The sequence below is a fragment of the Anopheles arabiensis genome, unplaced genomic scaffold (genome assembly GCF_016920715.1).
Source record: "Anopheles arabiensis isolate DONGOLA unplaced genomic scaffold, AaraD3 Autosomal_pericentromeric_contig0001, whole genome shotgun sequence".
Classification (NCBI taxonomy): Eukaryota; Metazoa; Arthropoda; class Insecta; order Diptera; family Culicidae; genus Anopheles; species Anopheles arabiensis.
Genome location: NW_024412149.1, coordinates 466076 through 490951, shown reverse-complemented (window position 1 = coordinate 490951; position 24876 = coordinate 466076). Strand labels below are relative to the sequence as shown.

The following is a 24876-nucleotide window of genomic DNA, read 5'->3' as shown; positions in this document are numbered from 1 at the left end:
TCTTGCACTATTTGAATGGCCTTGAAATTTGATGTTGAATTTTGTTGCCATCTATTATCGTTGTTACGGCCATGTTACATCCAAATAAAGGCATCTTGCACTAATTCAATGGCCTTGAAATTTGATGTTGAATTTTGTTGCCATCTATTATCGTTGTTACGGCCATGTTACATCCAAATGAAGCCATTTTGCCCTAATTCAATGGCCTTGAAATTTGATGTTGAATTTTGTTGCCATCTATTATCGTTGTTAACGTAATTAACAACATGCCCGTCATGGGTTCAAGCCCCGAATAGACCGTGCTCCCATACGAAGGACTGACTATCCTGCTATGGTAACAATAAGTCACTGAAAGCCAAGCTCACTTCACTAGTGGGTACTTGGCAGGCCCTTGACAGACAGTGGTTGTTGTGCCAAAGAAAAAAATTATCGTTGTTACGGCCATGTTACATCCAAATAAAGGCATCTTGCACTATTTCAATGGCCTTGAAATTTGATGTTGAATTACGTTGCCATCTATCATCGTTGTTACGGCCATGTTTCATCCAAATGAAGCCATCTTGCACTATTTGAATGGCCTTGAAATTTGATGTTGAATTTTGTTGCCATCTATTATCGTTGTTATGGCCATGTTTCATCCAAATGAAGCCATCTTGCACTAATTCAATGGCCTTGAAATTTGATGTTGAGTTTTTTCCCATCTATTATCGTTGTTACGGCCATGTTTCATCCAAATGAAGCCATCTTGCACTATTTGAATGGCATTGAAATTTGATGTTGAGTTTTTTGCCATCTATTATTGTTGTTACGGCCATGTTTTATCCAAATAAAGGCATCTTGCACTATTTCAATGGCCTTGAAATTTGATGTTGAATTTTGTTGCCATCTATTATCGTTGTTACGGCCATGTTTCATCCAAATGAAGGCATCTTGCACTAATTCAATGGCCTTGAAATTTGATGTTGAATTTTGTTGCCATCTATTATCTTTGTTACGGCCATGTTTCATCCAAATGAAGCCATCTTGCACTATTTCAATGGCCTTGAAATTTGATGTTGAATTTTGTTGCCATCTATTATCGTTGTTAACGTACTTAAAACATGCCCGTCATGGGTTCAAGCCCCAAATAGACCGTGCTCCCATACGTAGGATTGACTATCCTGTTATGGTAACAATAAGTCACTGAAAGCCAAGCTCACTTCACTAGTGGGTACTTGGCAGGCCCTTGACCGACAGTGGTTGTTGTGCCAAAGAAAAAAAATTATCTTTGTTACGGCCATGTTTCATCCAAATAAAGGCATCTTGCACTAATTCAATGGCCTTGAAATTTAATGTTGAATTTTGTTGCCATCTATTATCGTTGTTACGGCCATGTTTCATCCAAATGAAACCATCTTGCACTATTTCAATGGCCTTGAAATTTGATGTTGAATTTTGTTGCCATCTATTATCGTTGTTACGGCCATGTTTTATCCAAATGAAGCCATTTTGCACTATTTCAATGGCCTTGAAATTTGATGTTGAGTTTGTTGCCATCTATTATCGTTGTTACGGCCATGTTTCATCCAAATGAAGCCATCTTGCAGTAATTCAATGGCCTTGAAATTTGATGTTGAATTTTGTTGCCATCTATTATCGTTGTTAACGTACTTAACAACATGCCCGTCATGGGTTCAAGCCCGAATAGACCGTGCTCCCATACGTAGGACTGACTATCCTGCTATGGTAACAATAAGTCACTGAAAGCCAAGCTCACTTCACTAGTGGGTACTTGGCAGGCCCTTGACCGACAGTGGTTGTTGTGCCAAAGAAAAAAATTATCGTTGTTACGGCCATGTTACATCCAAATAAAGGCATCTTGCACTAATTCAATGGCCTTGAAATTTGATGTTGAATTTTGTTGCCATCTATTATCGTTGTTACGGCCATGATTCATCCAAATGAAGCCATCTTGCACTATTTGAATGGCCTTGAAATTTGATGTTGAGTTTTTTGCCATCTATTATCGTTGTTACGGCCATGTTTCATCCAAATGAAGTCATCTTGCACTATTTGAATGGCTTTGAAATTTGATGTTGAGTTTTGTTGCCATCTATTATCGTTGTTACGGCCATGTTTCATCCAAATGAAGCCATATTGCACTATTTCAATGGCCTTGAATTTTGATGTTGAGTTTTTTGCCATCTATTATCGTTGTTATGGCCATGATTCATCCAAATGAAGCCATCTTGCACTATTTGAATGGCCTTGAAATTTGATGTTGAGTTTTTTGCCATCTATTATCGTTGTTACGGCCATGTTTCATCCAAATGAAGCCATTTGCACTATTTGAATGGCCTTGAAATTTGATGTTGAATTTTGTTGCCATCTATTATCGTTGTTACGGCCATGATTCATCCTAATAAAGGCATCTTGCACTATTTGAATGGCCTTGAAATTTGATGTTGAATTTTGTTGCCATCTATTATCGTTGTTACGGCCATGTTTTATCCAAATGAAGCCATTTTGCACTATTTGAATGACCGTGAAATTTGATGTTGAGTTTGTTGCCATCTATTATCGTTGTTACGGCCATGTTTCATCCAAATGAAGCCATCTTGCACTATTTGAATGGCCTTGAAATTTGTTGTTAAATTTTGTTGCCATCTATTATCGTTGTTAACGTACTTAACAACATGCCCGTCATGGGTTCAAGCCCCGAATAGACCGTGCTCCCATACGTAGGACTGACTATCCTGCTATGGTAACAATAAGTCACTGAAAGCCAAGCTCACTTCACTAGTGGGTACTTGGCAGGCCCTTGACAGACAGTGGTTGTTGTGCCAAAGAAAAAAATATCATTGTTACGGCCATGTTACATCCAAATAAAGGCATCTTGCACTAATTCATTGGCCTTGAGTGTGATGTTGAATTTTGTTGCCATCTATTATCGTTGTTACGGCCATGTTTCATCCAAATGAAGCCATCTTGCACTATTTGAATGGCCTTGAAATTTGATGTTGAATTTTGTTGCCATCTATTATCGTTGTTAACGTACTTAACAACATGCCCGTCATGGGTTCAAGCCCCGAATAGACCGTGCTCCCATACGTAGGACTGACTATTCTGCTATGGTAACAATAAGTCACTGAAAGCCAAGCTCACTTCACTAGTGGGTACTTGGCAGGCCCTTGACCGACAGTGGTTGTTGTGCCAAAAAAAAAAATTATCGTTGTTACGGCCATGTTACATCCAAATAAAGGCATCTTGCACTAATTCATTGGCCTTGAATTTGATGTTGAATTTTGTTGCCATCTATTATCGTTGTTACGGCCATGTTTCATCCAAATGAAGCCATCTTGCACTGTTTGAATGGCCTTGAAATTTGATGTTGAATTTTGTTGCCATCTATTATCGTTGTTACGGCCATGATTCATCCAAATGAAGCCATCTTGCACTATTTGAATGGCCTTGAAATTTGATGTTGAGTTTTGTTGCCATCTATTATCGTTGTTACGGCCATGTTTCATCCAAATGAAGCCATATTGCGCTATTTGAATGGCCTTGAAATTTGATGTTGAATTTTGTTGCCATCTATTATCGTTGTTATGGCCATGTTTCATCCAAATGAAGCCATCTTGCACTATTTGAATGGCCTTGAAATTTGATGTTGAATTTTGTTGCCATCTATTTTTGTTGTTTCGGCCATGTTTCATCCAAATGAAGCCATCTTGCACTATTTGAATGGCCTTGAAATTTGATGTTGAATTTTGTTGCCAACTATTATCGTTGTTACGGCCATGTTTCATCCAAATGAAACCATCTTGCACTATTTGAATGGCCTTGAAATTTGATTTTGAGTTTGTTGCCATCTATTATCGTTGTTACGGCCATGTTTCATCCAAATGGAAGCCATCTTGCACTATTTGAATGTCCTTGAAATTTGATGTTGAATTTTGTTGCCACTAGTTAATTTGGCCCGGTTGCAGGTTTAAGCAACAGAACCTAAGACGTGTATACTAACTGCAGGGCACATTTAAATGTTTTCTTTCAAACATGTAGGTAAGCAATCCTGCTCTCTTTTGATGTCTATTTACTGATACTTTTCATGAACGTGTTCCTATTGTGATCCCGGTTTATAGTCCTTCCATATTTTTGTCTTATTTACAAATGTTAGTTGTTCCATTACATTAGCAATCGTGGTCCACTTTCTTTTCAGTATGTTTGACTATCGGCTGGACTTATGGTACAGTCGTCAACTCGAACGACTTAACAATATGTCAATCATGGGTTCAACTTCTAGTATGACTGACTATTATCCTGCTATGGGTTATCAAAAGTCACTAAAAACCAAGCCCCGGTGTGGCGCAGGCAGGCCTTGGCCGACAACGGTTGTTGTGGCAAAGAAGAAGATGATTGACTATTCCGCTATCATTGACCATTTTCACAACCATATAGGACATACGAAAATTTAATTTAGTCATTCTGAACTTATGGAATAGCTACTATTAAATGTCATGACATGTTCATATGACATATGGATCCGAGTCTTCCATCCACAGGGCTCACTGTCACGGCTTATTATTGACCCGTGTCCCATCTTCTGCAAGACTATTTGTGTACCAAGCAACCATGGATATTCAGGAGCGCAAAATGCTAATAAAACAATTAAACTAACTTCATTTAATTTTGTAGCTTCATCATGTGCTCATATAAAAAAGAACCCCTGACCCAGGAATGTCCTTATTCCGTGTTTATTATTATTGTATATTATTCCGTGGGAAATATAAACCCGTTATATGCATGTTTTAAAGTTGTTCACTTATTCCTAGTTATGCAGCTCCGATGGTTTCACTATTTTGCATGGTACCACGCATTTTGGGTTAATGTACAATGGAAAGTTGTAATAGTTAAACGTTCATAGCGTACGATTTGGCAATCCTTTCAAGCAAGCATTTGACTGCATTTGGATGATGGTACAGGAAGCAAGTACATGATAGTTCGAAGCAAGTCTTTTATTTAAGCGTTTTGAACTACACAAAAAACACTACTACGCATGATAAAACGGATGGAGCGAGTACAATCTCCACCACAGAATTATTTAGAATCACTGGGAATAATTTGATAATTATTGATACACTTTCAACACGTGTAGAAGAAAACAATAATGTCTTTTGATTTGAATATATCAATGATTCAATCACTCTACCATTGCTTGTTGCCTCGGAGAATGGAAACACCGCAAAGAAATAAAATCATCCAAGCACCCATAGTTGGTTAGCAAAACCGTTCTATAGTGAGTAACTCTTTCGTGGAAGGAAGATCCTATAGTGAGCAATCGTTTCACCTATGAGCGTAACGTGAGCGTGACGTGAGCGTCACCTCTTACTTCGTTTTGTATAGGGAGATCTATTATCGTTGTTACGGCCATGTTTCATCCAAATGAAGCCATCTTGCACTATTTGAATTGCCTTGAAATTTGATGTTGAGTTTTTTGCCATCTATTATGGTTGTTACGGCCATGTTACATCCAAATGAAGGCATCTTGCACTAATTCAATGGCCTTGAAATTTAATGTTGAATTTTGTTGCCATCTATTATCGTTGTTACGGCCATGTTTCGTCCAAATGAAGCCATCTTGCACTATTTGAATGGCCTTGAAATTTGATGTTGAATTTTGTTGCCATCTATTATCGTTGTTTTGGCCATGTTTTATCCAAATGAAGCCATATTGCACTATTTGAATGGCCTTGAAATTTGATGTTGAGTTTTGTTGCCATCTATTATCGTTGTTACGGCCATGTTTCATCCAAATGAAGCCATCTTGCACTATTTGAATGGCCTTGAAATTTGATGTTGAGTTTTTTTGCCATCTATTATCGTTGTTACGGCCATGTTTCATTCAAATAAAGGCATCGTGCACTAATTCAATGGCCTTGAAATTTGAAGTTGAATTTTGTTGCCATCTATTATCGATGTTACGGCCATGTTTCATCCAAATGAAGCCATCTTGCTTTACTATTTGAATGGCCTTGAAATTTGATGTTGAATTTTGTTGCCATCTATTTTCGTTGTTTCGGCCATGTTTCATCCAAATGAAGCCATCTTGCACTATTTGAATGGCCTTGAAATTGAATGTTGAATTTTGTTGCCATCTATTATCGTTGTTACGGCCATGTTTCATCCAAATGAAGCCATCTTGCACTATTTGAATGGCCTTGAAATTTGATGTTGAATTTTGTTGCCATCTATTATCGTTGTTACGGCCATGTTTCATCCAAATGAAGCCATCTTGCACTATTTAAATGTCCTTGAAATTTGATGTTGAATTTTGTTGCCATCTATTTTCGTTGTAACGGCCATGTTTCATCCAAATGAAGCCATCTTGCACTATTTGAATGGCCATGAAATTTGATGTTGAGTTTTGTTGCCATCTATTATCGTTGTTACGGCCATGTTACATCCAAATAAAGCCATCTTGCACTAATGCATTGGCCTTGAAATTTGATGTTGAATTTTGTTGCCATCTATTATCGTTGTTACGGCCATGTTTCATCCAAATGAAGCCATCTTGAACTATTTGAATGGCCTTGAAATTTGATGTTGAATTTTGTTGCCATCTATTATCGTTGTTAACGTACTTAACAACATGCCCGTCATGGGTTCAAGCCCCGAATAGACCGTGCTCCCATACGTGGGACTGACTATCCTGCTATGGTAACAACCGCAATGTACATATATAGCCAACGCATACACCCAATCAGCTGGCGGCGAAAGGCACGGGCTGAAGCGCAAGGCAAGGCATCGGGGAAGGGAGTAAGAGGAAGAAGAGGAAGGAATGGGCGCCAATATTTTTGAATTTTGAATCGGCCGTTTTTTTGCTCCGCCGTCTGAAATAGTTCATCCATTCCTTCAGCAGATGGCGCTCGTTCCGCACCTAAAACTGCAAGAAATACGCCGGCTATCGTAGTTTCGGCTGAAGTCCAGCGCTGTTTTTGCGTATTTTTGACACAAAACGACGCAAAAACTACGCAGAAAACTGCTCGAATCTGCGCAGCGGGAAATTTGCCGTAGGAGGGAAAAAGAAGGCCTGAGAAAATGCGCGAAAGGGAATGATTTCTTCCGTCGCTTTGCACAGGGGCATATACCCAAGTAGAAAATCGAGCTGTTTTTTCATTTTTCTAATGACACACAACCGATTTCAGCTTAACGGGGGTCCAGATTGCACGCACACAAGCGCAAACACGCACACATTGAGACTCGCTGTCAGTTCGTTCTGATGGCTTGAAACAGGCAAAAAGTTGGGTTATGTGTCGATTGTAAACATTCTGTTCGTTCAATTCACACAAGCTTGTGCTCAACATCATCTCTGCTGCGCCACCGCCTACTTGCAGTATATCTGTTACTTTCTACGCTTGTTGTACTGTGAATGAGAGAAGGAGACATATTATTCAGGTTGGTATTGTGTAAATTTGTGTACTTACGGTGAATTGAACGCAAACCCTTTGATTGAACAGCTCACCGCGTTACAGCTTGACTATCCCGCGGTTTTGCTTGAGAAGCGTTAGGAGCTAATAAAAGTGATACATTTACATATGCTTTTAGAAAATGGATTTCAACAATAATGTTGAGGAAAAACTAGGCGACACCATCCCAGTCAAACCGTCGAGCAAAAACTTGAAGCAGCAATTTCAACCGGATCAGCTCTACTGAAAAATGAAAAGTGCCCTACTTATCCATCCCAGAATCATCAAAATTCCCTACCTCCTGCCGTGCCACCACGATCCTCCTCATTGCCCCGACCAAATCCTCAATTAATCTTAAAACGAACATAGCCTCACCAATTCCTTTTCCCATCGCACCCCTCGAACCACATCCTTGTCCACGCAAAGCTTCCGGTGCAATCCATTTCCTTTCGAGCCATAAGCACTCCCGCTTCCGATCCGAATAATACTTTCAAATTAAACTCGCCCACCATACCACCACGATCCTCTTCCTTAATGATGCCAAATTCTAGTCCAGTTCAGAATATCACGTTTCTTCCAAAAGTCCCGGTTAACACCGAAAGTGCATCGCATCCTCCTACCTTACCACCACGATCTTGTTCTGTGTCCCTTCCTGAGCCCAACAGAAAACTCAATCCAACTGAAAATTTAACACAGTTGGATCGTATTGAAAAACAGTTGAACATTCTGTCCAAAGTAGCTTGTCACACACAATTTGTGACGAACTTAGTTTTAGACAATCTCTGCAACAAAGACTCAAATTCGGAAAGGAATCCGCTAATCACAAAAATGGAAACTCTTGACATGTTAGAAGAAATGGAGAGAAAATTGAAACATGAAAGTTACATACATGGCAAAGACGATTTGCCTATCGATAACACTCGATTTGTTATTCGATCGCGATTTTTTTCCAAGTTTAGTTGGACAGGTGGTGGGTTTCGGAAGCCAAGATTCCATTAGAAAATACGTCTATATTATAAGTTTATTTAAATTCGTAGGAGGCACTAGCTTTATAGATGACACAGCTACGGTTTCACACGAAACAGTGAAGACTTTTCTAGTTGATAAGCTAAATCACGGAAAAGCACGAAGTTTAGTGAAAGGGTTGCGACATACGGTGAAACGTAAAAAAGAATTATAGAAAAGAATTATGTATATATGTATAAGTTAAGTATATATATAAGTGTTTTATTGAATTAATGATTTAGGCATTTATACAGTTGGATTATGAGCTGTGATTCAAGTTGTGATATGAACTATGTAGGAGTAAACGTTTATGAATTTAATGGGTAAAAATTATATATGAAATACCAACAATCTGTTCTAGTTCTTAAGGCATTTCCTCCTTGCATTTTGCCTTATCCCGGGCATACTCGGCAACTTTATTCTACTCATTTTAATACAAAACTAATAAAAAATAAACTAATAAAAATATTTACCTAAACTTAAACCTTAACTACCTATTCTAAACCTAACAGCTTACATATTTTAATTATGATCTAACTTTCAAGTGTATGTAAAAGAGGACTGAAATAAAATGTATTACTCTGATCTAAACTAACTGCCACTAGCTTGCATTTAATTTCTTTTAATTCTACCCTGACTATTTCCTGTGATAAATCTTCTACCCTAGCTGTAAAGTTATAAATTATCGCCGAGCTACATGGTTGGCTAAAAGTTAGTTGTTTCTCTTTTAAGAATCGTCCTTCTATAAAATATGATCCTGATGACTTTTCTGCAGTACAATACCTTACTATCTGATCCTCCTGTGTTAAAAACCATCCATTTCTATTGCCCTTTCTTAACATAAATTTTGGTTTGACCAACAAAATTACCTCATCTTTTTACCTTTAGTGATGGATACACTGTATCATCCTTTTTCCTTGCATCTGCTGCCTCTAATTGTGTTAGTTCTATTAATCTACACACTATCTGGTTTAAAGTTCTATGTCCTGTTCTAGCTAAGTTTTTCATAAAGACTAACTTGTCCTCAATACGATAAGTTGATAAAATGGAAGAGGCCCGAAATTTTCAACATCTGCTGCTACATGTAGTAAATTATGAACGTTAATTGTTAAATGTGTTCGACTATAAACTGTGCTATATTCTAATACAAATTGTTCGAGCAACTGACCAGCATATTTCCAATATTGTTCAAATAATCTTGATGAGAATAAATTTACCGCAATGAAAAAAGTTTATGGTGCTCATAGGCTAGATCTGATATTCTGTTTTAACAAAGGTATGCTAACGTGATATAAAATGCTGACAATTCGGACCCCTTCCAAAATCCTAAATATTTTAATGCCCTAGGCTTACGATGTATCTCTGACGGGTATTCGATCCTGACTAAAATATTTGAAATTTCTAACTGCTCCTGTTTTGACCACTTCGGAAAAGGGTGTAAAGCTCCAGTTGTAAAACCTTTAAGTAATTTTTTTTCTATTCCTAGTGCGAACAAATGAAGGTCATCGGCTATCGTTGTTTGTGTTACGATGTCTACTTCATCTATATCTAATAATGGCGTGTAATATTTTTGGTGTTTCACGTAGTCTCCGTTTCTAAATTCTTTGTCGGTCCGAACTTCAGCTGTTCCTTCATATATTGTTTTGGTTCCGTCATGGCTGCCAACTATTTTGCACTTTATACATGCTTCCAGCCCAGGAGGATACGTTACTCCTAAAAATATATAATAAATTTGCTGTTACTCTCTACTTCTCTTTGAAAATTCTCAAGTTTCTTATTGTATCATTCTTACCTTTGATGAACGCACGAGCTGGTGTATCTGCGACAATAGCTTTCAGGCGAAAGTCGATGATAATTCCGTTAACATCAATGCCTTGCACCAGTACGCGGTTGATATCATCCACTAAAGGCCGGAGAAACCCTTCCAAACAGCTCGGTTTTGTCGCACCACAAAATACACCCAGCACCATGATTGGCAGTGCTGGTAGATTAACTATGTGCATTAATATAGGCCATAGCTGCGTTGGTCCACTATTATGCATCGGAAGTCCATCTACGGCGATATTAGCTTCTATCAATCTGATGACTGGTGGTACAGATCTAGAACGAAAAGTAAACCAAAATTACCACATGTTCATTCCAAACAGTCATATTATTCTTACCGATAATATTGTTGGAGAGTGCTTTGTATTCCTTGGTACCAAAGCTGCCCTTCTCCAACGGCCGTAAAATGTCTCTCCACCTGTTTCAGAGTCTTCAGTAGCGTCTTTGCACATCTAGGAAGAGAAATATTTGTAGTTTCACGAGTCAACACCAGCAAATCACTCAATGCAGAATGCGTTATTTTATGAGTTAAAGCCCATATCCTAAGCCTGCTAGCATAAGCATTGCCTTCGGGGCTTCATCAGCATCAAAATACTCATCCTCATTGACTTCGTCCTCCAATTCGCCTTCACTCCAATCGTCTTCCAACACAGAGCAATCAGCGTCTTCATCGTCATCAGAAACGTAATCCGCTGCTTCTGATTCCATGGGTATATCGGCAACTTCCACGGCATCCGGCTGCACATTCCCGTATGATGAAGCTGTGATGTGTAATAATATTAAATAACAAATTATTGCTCTGCTTGCGTTTTTCATATTTCATTGTTTTAACACAAACATAACTTACCTTGTTGATCGACACCGCTGCTTGTTCCCGGAAGATTTTCCTCTTCCCATTCCTATTCAAGGCGCTCCCAAATTGCTTTGGCACGCTTGCTCGCCACTCCACTTTTCTTCAAACGTTTGACGTATCCATTTTCACTTGGTTGCAAACAAATAAAAAAACAACTTTAAGTTCGAAGCAAAAGAAATCACTTTCATCCGTTTCCAACACCAGTTTGTTTTGATTTGAAAATGCACCCGCAACTCTTGACGTTTAAACACACCACCATACATTTGATGCTCTTCCACACGGATCGAGCAGATTTTACCCTTCCCCCTGTTTTGCCCACATTTCGCCTGACAATTTCTACTTGGGTAATCATATGGAGGTGCACCAAGGTGGATTTAAAAATATCAGGTGGTGGACTCTAGTGCATTTTGACAATTCGTCATTTGACGTAAGGTCCCAAGGATTCAAACTTTGTTTACATTAATTAAATTTGTTCATATAATTTATCTACCCCATTTTTTCGAATAAACATTCTTTAAAAATATATTTTGAACTTTGGGAGTTCTTATTTTCAGGTCTCGTAGTACAGTCGTCAACTCGTACGACTTAACAACATGCCCGTCATGAGTTCAAGCCCCAAATAGACCGCGCCGCCATACGTAGGACTGACTATCCTGCTATGTGGGGAATCAATTAGTCGCTGAAAGCCAAGCCCACAAGTGGGTAGAGGCAGGCCTTGACCGACATCGGTTGTTGAGCCAAAGAAGAAGAAGAGTTCTTATTTAACATTGAAACATACATTAAAGTGTGTTATTTTGTGTTATTTTGTGAATTTATTCTAGAATTCTTTGTGTTTTCGACATTTTGATGATAAAAATTAAGAAATTGTAGAATATACAAAATCCCATCTTTATAATATGGCCACTGTTAGAAACTAACAAAGAAACCGAATTTTTAGGCTTAGGCGTGGTGCCAAAAATTAGTTTTTATTTTATGCGTTTTGTGGCTTGTTGTCTCGGCGAGTTCGTTTTACTGAAAAGGGCCGAAACTGCCGTTCGTTCCCTATTTAAACTATTTTTGTCCTATCCGCGATGCGCTTGGCTGACAGTTCGGCGGAACCCTACAACGGTTACAACAGCCACCTTGGCAGAGATCATACCTTTAGTTTAAGTACCGTGTAAAGAATTACCGTCTCACTCTAACAACCTTGACATAAAATGTCATATGAACTGTCAAAAAATAAAAGAAAAGCCAATCTACGTTGAAGATTCAGAGAGACTGTTGGAAACTCGTGAGTGCCCAACAATCTGCCAGGTCACAGCGCGAGAGAAGAAATGGATAGATGAAGAAAGAGTGAAAGGGAAGTCAAGCGAGCGAGAGGAAAGATAGGGAAAACGATAAGTTTGGCGATAAAAGGGCAGGATGCGCCTGCCCTCGCCTTTTTAGTTGAAACGGAAACCAGGAACAGTGGACTAATTTTTTGATTACACCACAATAAAATCAGCACAATAAGTGTTATCTAAAAATATCCACACCGTTTTCAACAGAGACAAAACGTGTTTTAAGACTTATGTAATTTTACATCTCAGAAGTGGGATCCAACCGTGGAAAATTGATCAGAAATGGAAACAAAAGATACAATGATTTGCACCCTTGAAAATGCTGGAATTTCGATACGTCCCGCTGCCACCATTCGCGAAATTCGCCAGCTATACATCAGCGTTGTTGGTGGTGCTTCTGTCCCGGCAGAGATTGAGGTTAAGAGTACGATGGCCGATACACGTGGAAAACATGCTGAAAACATCAGTGCCCCCAGCTCCTCCGGAGGTTGATGTTAAACGAGCTCTTGCCGAAATGGGTGGAGACAACGCAACAAATATTGAAATCGACCAAGGCTCACAGAACGAATCGCATTGTGTAACTCCCGAAGATGAAGTGGCTTCCCTACGAAAGCGACTTGAAATTCTCGAGCTCCGAGAAAAATCAAGCAGTTAGAAACACGCAGTAATGAGCCTGTTACACAATCACCAACGATAATTAAATTCGAAGAATTTATCGATAAATTTAGTGGTGACAATTCAGACCAAATTGAGCAATGGCTACGTGAATTGGAAAGAGCGTTTCTTCCTTACAAAATGAATGAAACCACCAAATTCTACAATGCTCGTCGGTTGCTGACGGGTACTGCAGCATTGTTCGTAAAAACAATCGATGTGGAAACATACGCTGAGCTTAAAGAGGAGCTTCTTAAAACCTTCGCTAAAACTCCGTCAATTGAAAACGTACCGGCAATTGAGAACACGTCGGCTTTCCCGCAATGAGTCAGTAGCAAGATATGTTTTAGAAATGAAACAAATAGCAGGAGATGAAATCGTCGAGGAAGAATTGATCAACATAATAATTGATGGCATTGGTGATCCCATAAACACCGCTGCTATACGTTATTCAGCCAAATCCGTCGAAGAACTTCAACAAATGCTGAAAAATACGAGATGATACGCCCTCAACAGAACTCAGTACAACGAGTGAACATCGCTTCATCGTCGACGTCCCCCCGTAATGTTTCTGTGGTCAAGAACAAGAACGCCATAGAAGAAATCCGTTGCTACAATTGCTCCAAAATCGGTCACTACCAAAGTTCCTGCCCTTCACCTCGTCGACCTGCAGGATCCTGTTTTTTGTGCCATCAAATGGGTCACAGTTATCAGAACTGCCCTAATCGGGTGAAGAACACTTCTGCTGCTATCACTACACAGGACAGGGAAATTGTAAATTCAGAACAAGAGGTAAGTGTTGCATTTGATATTGATAATGAGCATCAGAGTAGTGTTTCACAAGTGTGTTCTCTTTTGATACCGGCAGCCCGAGGAGCTTTATTAGCAAATCGAGAGTACCAATGATGTTTCTTGATCGAGCATGTAATTCTGGATATAGAGGACTAGGAAATACACATTTAACATCGCTTGGCCAAGTAAAATGCCGTCTAAGGTTCCGAAACAAAACAGTAATACATACCCTCATTATTTTACCAGAAGAAGAAATTGCATGGCCAATAATTGCAGGTAGAGATTTATTGGAAAAATTAAATGTGTATTTGTGTGAATTACCATATCAATATTCTGCCAAGGCATTAATGAAAATAAACAGAAAAACACAAATCATACCAGAACCACTTGTGATTTCACGGCTGCGCTCATTTCATATTTTTAAAGATTCCTCAACGAATTGGGTTGAACATAAAGATTGTCCCGTTGTAATGAATGCTGTGTCCTCTGATGACGTTCCCTCGAAAACTTCGGTGAATCTATTTCAAACGGACATTTGTGGCACGTATGGTACTCTCTCGAAAGAAATCGGTAATCGTCGGCAGTCTAGTAGTTACGAAGACTTGAACACAACATTTGAAGAAATGTGTGCTATTTGCATGGTAGAACCTAACGACAAGCTAAACATAAGTTCACATCTAAAGCCACATGAAATTGAAATAGTAAAAACAATAATATCGGAAAATTACACTCTTTATCCTTGTAGTAAAATTGAACAAACAGGTCATGCGATGAAAATAAGTTTGATTCACGACACTCCCATTTATAGCAAACCGAGAAGACTATCCATCGCCGAACGAAACCAAGTTAGAAATATAGTTGATGATCTTTTACAAAAAGGTATAATCCGTCCCAGCAGCTCTCCCTATGCCTCCGCACTTGTCTTAGTCCGGAAGAAGAACGGTGAAATCCGAAAATGTGTAGATTATCGGCCCTTAAACAAAATAACTGTTAGAGATAATTACCCTCTGCCTCTTATTGATACGTGTCTTGAACACTTAGGTAGTAAGCAATTTTTCACCTTGATAGATTTGAAGAGTGGATTTCACCAGATAGATATGCATGAGGATTCGATAAAGTTTACGTCTTTTGTAACCCCAGACGGACAGTTCGAATATGTTAAAATGCCTTTCGGACTGAAAAACGCTCCTGCCCAATTTCAGCGATTTATAAATCATGTGTTGCATAAGTTTATAGCCAGTGGACAGCTTGTGGTATATTTGGAGACATTATTATTGCATCTGTCGATCTAGAGGATCATTTGTGCATACTTGGTGACGTATTAAGAACATTGCGAAATAATGGTCTTGAACTTCGAATGGATAAATGTAAATTTGTATATGAGGAGTTAGACTATCTAGGATATCGTGCCAATCCAAAAGGTATTCGTCCAAGTGATCAACATATTCAGGCCATTCAAAATTATCCTGTACCTAGGAACATAAAGGAAGTTCAGCGTTGTTTGGGCCTTTTCTCTTATTTCCGTAGATTTGTGTCTTCGTTTTCAACCATAGCTAAACCACTTAGTAATTTGTTAAAGGATAAAGCAATATTCGTATTTAATGATTCTTGTCTACGTGCATTCAATACTTTGAGAGACAAGATGATTAACTCCCTGTTCTAGCAATTTATAATCCGTCTCGTGAAACAGAACTCCATTGCGATGCGAGTGCGGTAGGTTTTGGCTCAGTCCTACTTCAAAAACAAGAAGATGGTAAACTGCATCCGATAGCATATTTTTCGAAGACTGCTTCTTCAGATGAAGCTAAACTTCATAGTTATGAGTTGGAAACACTCTCAATAATTTATGCCTTAAAACGATTCCACACATATTTACATGGTATTCCTTTCAAAATTATAACTGATTGTAATTCTTTGGTAGAGACTTTAAAGAACCGCAACTCTTCTGCTAAAATAGCCCGTTGGTCTTTGTTCTTAGAAGATTACAATTATTCAATATCCCATCGCCCAGGCAGCTCAATGAGCCATGTAGATGCCTTGAGCCGAAAACAAGTAGGTGCTATCACAGACGATATCGATATTGACCGACAATTGAGGATTGCTCAATCCCGAGACCCTATTGTAGAGGAGCTGAAAATGAAACTGAAATTAGAACCAGTTGAAGGATTCGTATTGGAAAACGGCGTGATTTATAAAATTTCACCTTCAGGTAAAAACTATTTTTGTACCCAATGAATTGATAAATAATATTATTCGAAATGCTCATGAAAAGCTAGGTCATTTAGGAGCGAAGAAATGCTGTTGTTCTATAAGCAGTCAATATTGGTTTCCTCAGATGAAAATGCGCGTACACAATTTTGTACGCAATTGTTTGAAATGCATTGTTTATTCTGCACCAGCACGAAAAAATTTACGCAATTTGCATAGTATTCCAAAGGTTCCTGTTCCATTTGATACTTTACATATTGATCATTTAGGCCCATTACCATCGATAAAATCACAAAAAAATTTATTCTTGTAGTAATAGATTCATTCACAAAATTCACTAAACTTTATGCAGCCACTTCAACCAGTAGTCGAAGTGTATGCATTGCATTGGAGCAATATTTTGCGTACTATAGTCGCCCTAAAAGGATCGTCAGTGATAGAGCTACATGCTTCACGTCTAATGAATTCCGTGAATTTCTATCCGATCGCGGAATCACTCATGTTCTTACGGCTACCTCCTCACCCCAGGCCAATGGACAAGTGGAAAGGGTAAACAGGGTGTTGCGACCAATGTTAAGCAAAACAACAAACGATGACCATTCGAATTGAAGTTCTAAATTGTATTACATTGAACATGCTTTAAACAATAGTGTACATTCTTCCACACAGTTCACCCCGTCAATGTTATTATTCGGTACCAATCAGCGTGGCCCTATTGTTGATGAGTTAACTGAATTTCTGGAAGAAAAACAGGAACACATCCAAAGGGATTTTGAATTCATTAGAAACCAGGCTTCCGAAAATATAACCAGATCTCAAAGAGTAAATGAAGAACAATTTGCTAAGAGCCATCATCCAGCTGATGTATTTCATGAAGGTGACATTGTTATGATTCGTAACGTTGATAATAGTCCAAACACAAATAAGAAAGAAAATTTAAAGGTCCATACGTTGTCCACAAGTGTTTGCCGAACGATCGATATGTAATCCGCGATATCGAGGGATGTCAGCAGACACAGATTCCTTACGATGGGGTTCTTGAGGCTGATAAACTCAGGAATTGGTCCTCTCCCGATTCAGACCCCGTTGAGGATTCACCTAATGCAACACTACAATGCGTACAATCGACATAACAAATTGAGGGCAATTTATGTTCAGGATAGCCGAGTTGTAGAATATACAAAATCCCATCTTTATAATATGGCCACCTTGGCAGAGATCATACCTTTAGTTTAAGTACCGTGTAAAGAATTACCGTCTCGCTCTAACAACCTTGACATAAAATGTCATATGAACTGTCAAAAAATAAAAAGAAAAGCCAATCTACGTTGAAGATTCAGAGAGACAAAACGTGTTTTAAGACTTATGTAATTTTACAAAATCATTATTTTTTTCAATTTTACCTTAATTCCTCATTATCTACGAGCCGCATGGACAATTTACTTGAGATTAGAACTCATGCTAGCATGATTTTAAATTTCGTGCATAAACAAATCATCAAATCTTTTGTTAATATATTACGTTTTTCGATAAAATCAATAGACACACTAAAATGCACATAATAACAAAGAAATCTGTTATATTTGCTAAGCTTTGTGTGCGGAAACCAATGGTCAACGGTTCTAAAATGACGTAAAGTCCTCAACTATGGCGACCCCCAAAGGCCCTAATCCACCACCTGATATTTTTAATCCACCTTGGAGGTGCACTGTCAGCCACAAACAAACAAACAAGACAAACATGTCAAATCCCATACATTTTTCATGTTCGATGTCGTGTTCGATTGGTGCTTGAGCGCCGGGTAAGCGGTGGCCACATGAAGCAACGATATAGCACACAAACAAAAGAGAAAATAAACAATCAAAATTCACATGAAAGAGATCAAACAAAGGGAATACGGAGCAAAACAGCCTATTTATGAAAAAAATAATTATTTTTTTCTGTCTGTGAATTCTCCCCACTGTCAAACAGTGTGGCCAGATTATTTTGGCGGTTTTGGTAGGCGCATCAAAATTTCATCGGTAGTTTTCGGTAGATTAAAACTCGAAACTTAACTGAGTTAAAAGAAGTGAAAGCGAAAGAAGTGTTCAACGGGGGTTGGGTTTGTTGCGCTAATGCGCAAAATGAAAGTTCCATCTCACGAGAACATGCATCCTTTAGTTAGGATATGGATTAGATTTGGTTCAGCGGTCACACAAATGAAGTTCTTTTTGAAGTGTCGCTCTGAAAATTTTACTAGGAATTCTGTAAATTCTCTACATGGTGTGCTTCTAACGGTTTAGTCCTGTGTCCTGAAAAATGTTCTGTCTTGTCTTTCTTCCGATCTTCTACAAGTATAACTCATGCTTATAGTGTCTGTGATGCCCCTATTCCCCGTGCGTCCTTGTCTAAGGATCTTGGCGTCTTCTTTGACCCGAGTCTTTCTTTCAAGGAGCACACGGACTATGTCATCAACAAGGCCAACAAAAGTCTTGGTTATATTTGTCGCATGTCCACTGAAATTCGTGATCCTTTTTGTCTTAAGTCCCTTTATTGTTGTTGGGTCCGTTCCGTACTGGAATATGCCTGTGTCATCTGGTCTCCTGTTCAACTATCTCTGCTCCAAAGGATTGAGAGAATCCAGAGACGTTTTACAAGGATCGTATTTCGTAGGTCGCTGGGTTATCACTCTATTCCGCTTCCTTCGTATGACGATAGATGCACTCTATTAGGCCTTGCCAAGTTGGAGCACCGCCTCTCGGTCGCTCAGGCTTCTTTCGTCGCTGGCATATTGCTCAATACGATTGATACTCCTTCACTTCTGTCGCGCTTACATTTGTATGCACCTTGTCGCACCTTACGTTATCGTTTTCGTCTCCAGTTACCTATATGTCGTACACGTTTTGCTCGCAATGAGCCTTTTGTAAGAGCTATGTCGTCTTTTAATAGTACTTCTGATCTGTTCGATTTCAACATATCCTATCCTGTCTACCGATCCCGTCTTCGCTCCTTTTCCGTACCATAAACTCCTTCCAACTCCTTCGTGAATAATTGTATACTATAGTCAGTAAGCACTATTGCTGTAACCCAACGTGGCCGAGCAATTAATAAAATAAAAAAATAAAAAAAATAAAAAAATTCTAAGCCAAAGAAGGACTAGATGCTAATTTTTTTCCCCAGTTCTTTTTCTCGGGGCTCCACGCGACCGCTTAGGGCCGCAGCAGTTTGATTAATTTGATTGTTTTGATTGTTTGGCTGAGTGTTATAGTTCAATGATTAAAAAAATGAGATTTTTTCCTTCAAACTCTACACTTTCCCTAGACATCGGTATTTCTGGTCACTTTGCCCACATGTTAACCGTCCAAATAGACATAGAGCGACAACTTCGCGCGCGACGAAAAATAACTCCAAATTTCACTCGTTGTAGATCAAAGTAGCTCATTTGACTCAGTCAACAAACTTGTTTTTATTTGAAAACAGACGAAAATAGGTTAAAATGTGTTCAAATCTATTTTTGCGTTTGGCATTAATCTGTCTTTTGAAAAAACTAGATAATTCGATTATTTAGGATGAAGCAAAATTGTCGCGCGCGACGAGTAGCTCTGTTTTTAAAATTGACGTTGTCACTGTCGCGCGCGACGTTGTCACTGTATGTCTATTTGGACGGTAAGGCGGCCACCGTCGTAAAACCGTCGCAAAACGTCAAAACCGACGTCACAAGTACTTAAAAACGACGTCGCCAGCGAGGGAAAATCGCAACGATTTGGAGGCGCTTGCGACGGTCTTTTGACGTTTTGCCACGGTTTTGACCTTTCGAGCGAGCTTTTGCCCTGCGGGCCAGAGTGGCCAGACTATGTTTTCAGATTTCGGCAGGATCACTGTTGAGACTGCACTGACGCGACAATTTAAATTGGATCAATTATTTTAACGATAATTTTTTAAAACTTTAACCACTGACAGTGAGATTCAATTTCAAATTTAAATGATTTTCTTTGACGAGCAATTCTCGGAATCCACAAAACTGACATTTTCTACTTATTATGAACATTAAATTTAAACGGATAAAATTTTGAATACCCAACGCATGTTACATTTTTCAAGTGCCAGGTTTCAAACGTGCATCAGCGCGATGAGTAACAAATGAGCATAGCATAGCAAAAGACTGAAAAATCAAATTTCTGTGATTTCGGTAGGATAAATGGAAAATCGGTAGTTTTAGGGCGGTCATCTGTGAATCGGTAGGCATATAAAAAATCGGTAGGAATACAGATATATTGGTTCAGATATTCTGGTCACTCTGCTGTCAAAAGCAAATTGGAATGTCTAGCTTTGGCCGCGGGTCCTTCACCAAGTGGATTAAAAATATCAGGTGGTGGATTAGGGCCTTTGGGGGTCGCCATAGTTGAGGGACTTTACGTCATTTTAGAACCGTTGACCATTGGTTTCCGCACACAAAGCTTAGCAAATATAACAGATTTCTTTGTTATTATGTGCATTTTAGTGTGTCTATTGATTTTATCGAAAAACGTAATATATTAACAAAAGATTTGATGATTTGTTTATGCACGAAATTTAAAATCATGCTAGCATGAGTTCTAATCTCAAGTAAATTGTCCATGCGGCTCGTAGATAATGAGAATTTAAGGTAAAATTGAAAAAAATTGATTTCTTAATTTTTATCATCAAAAATGTCGAAAACACAAAGAATTCTAGAATAAATTCACAGAATAACACAAAATAACACACTTTAATGTATGTTTCAATGTTGAATAAGAAATACTCACAAAGTCCAAAATATATTTTTAAAGAATATTTATTCGAAAAATGGGGTATATAAATTATTTGAACAAATTTAATTAATGTAAACAAAGTTTAAATCCTGGGGACCTTACGTCAAGTGACGAATTGTCAAAATGCACTAGAGTCCACCACCTGATATTTTTAAATCCACCTTGGTCCTTCACTGTGTTTTCCATCTGTCAAACGACGAACCTCGAACCACTGAGCGAAGTTACGCACTTCCCCGTACACGCAATACGAAGGTATCGTCGAAGTAGAAAAAGAAATCGATCGATCGCGTAGGTGGCAACCAGAAATTACCGAATCTACGGTTGTGCGGGGAGAGTGTGGGGCAGGGACAGGCAAAGTATGGTCGCCCGTATGGTCGTATACGTGTACGGAGTGAGTTGTGAGAAGGGTTGTGGGTGGGTATCGTTGCGAATGTGGTATTACCCCCTCCCTCCCGCATTGTAACGCTCCCAGCCACCCGACGTGACACGTCGGTTCGTTTGCGTTGGGTGTGTGCGTGCGTGCGTGTATGTGACCCTGGCGTGAAGGAAGTGAAATGAGCGGTTTAAACCAGCCGTGTGTGCGTCCCTCCACCTAAAACGTTTCGCAAGTGGTTTTGAAGTCAGTGTATGTGTGTGTGTGTGTGTGTGTGTGTGTGTGTGTGTGTATGTGTGTGTGTGTGTGTGTGTGTGTGTGTGTGTGTGTGTGTGTGTGTGTGTGTAAAAGTCGATGGGGGTGGAGATGGTGGACGGTTTTGGGACAGTGCAACAGGTTGATGGAAAGTGCACGAAAATTAAATAAGCTGAGTGCGTGCTTGGCGCGGGGTTAGCTTAGCTCGTCTCGTGCGCGTAAACTGAAACGCATGGCACGGCTCTGTTGCGCGTGCTTGAATTTCTGTGTGCTAAAATGCAATTACTTTTACAACAAACCCTGTCCCAGCAAGCGTAGAGAAGAGAAGCAGCATACCCCGTAAAAGGAAAACGCAGTTTGCGCGGTCTTCCCCGACCAACACCAACACAACGCACTTGGTCACGCATACGCACTTTGCGCAACGACGGCGCGATATGGACGGACCAAACGAGCCACTGTTTGTTTGCGTCTGTGTTCAAATAATCGCTGCGTATGGCTGCGTGTACATAGAAACAGCGACGGCTGCAAGAAGAAAAAAAGGACACGGCAGCAGCGCCCTGCGTATTGGTAGCTGTCGCATCGCTCTGTGTGTATTCGGCCCTGCGTATTACCTGTGCGCCTACGCGCTGCGCACCACAAAACTCGTCGCAATAAGCCGTGGTCCGGTAGTGTGCGTGCGCCGTATGTCATTGAAGCGGCACCAATGTTTTTCGCGTACAGTCCACCACTACACAGAGCCAGAGACAGAGAAAAACACTACACCTCTCTCGCTCGCGCTCTGCCTTCTTCTACCTGTGCGCACAGTACCGGCGAAGGTTGCTTTGGTTGTTTTTTCTTTGTTTCTTCCCTTATTTGTGTCATCGCGTGGTGCGGTCGGGCGCGCACTTCGCTCCAGCAGTCAGTTTGTATCGGAGCATACACACATCCTTATCGTGGCACGCATGGCCATTATCGTTGTTACGGCCATGTTTCATCCAAATGAAGCCATCTTGCACTATTTGAATGGCCTTGAAATTTGATGTTGAGTTTTTTTGCCATCTATTATCGTTGTTACGGCCATGTTTCATCCAAATGAAGCCATATGCACTAATTGAATGTCCTTGAAATTTGGTGATGAGTTTTTTGCCATCTATTATCGTTGTTACGGCCATGTTTCATCCAAATGAAGCCATCTTGCTTTATTTGAATTTTGTTGCCATCTATTACCGTTGTTACGGCCATGTTTCATCCAAATGAAGCCATATTGCACTATTTGAATGGCCTTGAAATTTGATGTTGAGTTTTTTTGCCATTTATTATCGTTGTTACGGCCATGTTTCATCCAAATGAAGCCATATGCACTATTTGAATGTCCTTGAAATTTGGTGATGAGTTTTTTGCCATCTATTATCGTTGTTACGGCCATGTTTCATCCAAATGAAGCCATCTTGCTTTATTTGAATGGCCTTGAAATTTGATGTTGAATTTTGTTGCCATCTATTATCGTTGTTACGGCCATGTTTCATTCAAATAAAGGCATCTTGCACTAATTCAATGGCCTTGAAATTTGATGTTGAATTTTGATGCCATCTATTATCGTTGTTACGGCCATGTTTCATCCAAATGAAGCCATCTTGCTTTATTTGAATGGCCTTGAAATTTGATGTTGAATTTTGTTGCCATCTATTTTCTTTGTTTCGGCCATGTTTCATCCAAATGAAGCCATCTTGCACTATTTGAATGGCCTTGAAATTGAATGTTGAATTTTGTTGCCATCTATTATCGTTGTTACGGCCATGTTTCATCCAAATGAAACCATCTTGCACTATTTGAATGGTCTTGAAATTTGATTTTGAGTTTTTTTGCCATCTATCATCGTTGTTACGGCCATGATTCATCCAAATGAAGCCATCTTGCACTATTTGAATGTCCTTGAAATTTGATGTTGAATTTTGTTGCCATCTATTTTCGTTGTAACGGCCATGTTTCATCCAAATGAAGCCATCTTGCACTGTTTCAATGGCCTTGAAATTTGATGTTGAATTTTTTTGCCATCTATTATCGTTGTTACGGCCATGTTACATCCAAATGAAGCCATTTTGCACTATTTCAATGGCCTTGAAATTTGATGTTGAGTTTGTTGCCATCTATTATCGTTGTTACGGCCATGTTTCATCCAAATGAAGCCATCTTGCACTATTTGAATGGCCTTGAAATTTGATGTTGAATTTTGTTGCCATCTATTATCGTTGTTAACGTACTTAACAACATGCCCGTCATGGGTTCAAGCCCCGAATAGACCGTGCTCCCATACGTGGGACTGACTATCCTGCTATGGTAACAATAAGTCACTGAAAGCCAAGCTCACTTCACTAGTGGGTACTTGGCAGGCCCTTGACCGACAGTGGTTGTTGTGCCAGAGAAAAAAAATTATCGTTGTTACGGTCATGTTACATCCAAATAAAGGCATCTGGCACTATTTGAATGGCCTTGAAATTTGATGTTGAATTACGTTGCCATCTATTATCGTTGTTACGGCCATGTTTCATCCAAATGAAGCCATCTTGAACTATTTGAATGGCCTTGAAATTTGATGTTGAATTTTGTTGCCATCTATTATCGTTGTTAACGTACTTAACAACATGCCCGTCATGGGTTCAAGCCCCGAATAGACCGTGCTCCCATACGTAGGACTGACTGTCCTGCTATGGTAACAATAAGTCACTGAAAGCCAAGCTCACTTCACTAGTGGGTACTTGGCAGGCCCTTGACCGACAGTGGTTGTTGTGCCAAAGAAAAAAATATCGTTGTTACGGCCATGTTACATCCAAAAAAAGGCATCTTGCACTAATTCATTGGCCTTGACATTTGATGTTGAATTTTGTTGCCATCTATTATCGTTGTTACGGCCATGTTTCATCCAAATGAAGCCATCTTGCACTATTTGAATGGCCTTGAAATTTGATTTTGAATTTTGTTGCCATCTATTATCGTTGTTTTGGCCATGTTTTATCCAAATGAAGCCATATTGCACTATTTGAATGGCCTTGAAATTTGATGTTGATTTTTGTTGCCATCTATTATCGTTGTTACGGCCATGTTATATCCAAATGAAGCCATCTTGCACTATTTGAATGGCCTTGAAATTTGATGTTGAGTTTTGTTGCCATCCATTATCGTTGTTACGGCCATGTTTCATCCAAATGAGGCCATATTGCACTATTTGAATGTCCTTGAAATTTGATGTTGAATTTTGTTGCCATCTATTATCGTTGTTTTGGCCATGTTTTATCCAAATGAAGCCATCTTGCACTATTTGAATGGCCTTGAAATTTGATGTTGAATTTTGTTGCCATCTATTATCGTTGTTACGGCCATGTTTTATCCAAATGAAGCCATT

General features: G+C 39.3%; 1 long non-coding RNA gene across 1 annotated transcript; it reads right to left on the bottom strand.

The window, feature by feature from the left end:
- Positions 1 to 9750: 9750 nt before the first annotated feature.
- On the bottom strand, positions 9751 to 10842 carry LOC120908246. The gene is made up of 3 exons (XR_005741093.1): positions 10613 to 10842; positions 10243 to 10550; positions 9751 to 10163 (listed from the first exon to the last, which is right to left on the bottom strand). It is a non-coding gene; the product is annotated as an uncharacterized LOC120908246 (long non-coding RNA).
- Between the last annotated feature and the right edge of the window lie 14034 nt (positions 10843 to 24876).